This window comes from Seriola lalandi, unplaced genomic scaffold, assembly GCF_002814215.2.
Source record: "Seriola lalandi dorsalis isolate HSWRI2012SDOR001 ecotype SW California unplaced genomic scaffold, Sedor1 jcf7180001962940, whole genome shotgun sequence".
Classification (NCBI taxonomy): domain Eukaryota; kingdom Metazoa; phylum Chordata; class Actinopteri; order Carangiformes; family Carangidae; genus Seriola; species Seriola lalandi.
This window is the reverse complement of record NW_019433609.1, coordinates 1-368: the sequence shown is the minus strand read 5'-3', so window position 1 is coordinate 368 and position 368 is coordinate 1. Positions and strand designations below refer to the sequence as shown.

Sequence of the window (368 nt, the reverse complement as noted above, 5' to 3'; positions counted from 1 at the left end):
TTTGTCAGCAGCAGCAGCAGCAAACTAAATTCTGAATCAAATCAGATACAAGTTTAGGACATTGCACAGTGTACATTGTACATGACTTCATACCAGTCCAGAAAAAGCACATGTGCAGCAAAAGGATGCCCCGTGTGAGGCTCGAACTCACGACCTTCAGATTATGAGACTGACGCGCTGCCTACTGCGCCAACGAGGCCTGCAACTGGCTTAACCTAGGTGGGTAAAATCGAAAAGATCTCTAAATGTAATAACGTCACAAAAGACAAGTTGTCCCTCACATAAGAGTCACGGTACCTGCATCCAAGGATATGCAGATTCAACGTTGGAACTGGAGTGCTGGTGTGTCAAGAAAGACTACTTCGACT

At 45.4% G+C, this 368-nt stretch overlaps 1 non-coding gene across 1 annotated transcript; it reads right to left on the bottom strand.

Moving 5' to 3' along the window:
- Positions 1 to 126: 126 nt before the first annotated feature.
- trnam-cau (transfer RNA methionine (anticodon CAU)) lies at positions 127 to 199 on the bottom strand. Its single transcript has one exon. It is a non-coding gene; the product is annotated as a tRNA-Met (tRNA).
- Positions 200 to 368: the final 169 nt, after the last annotated feature.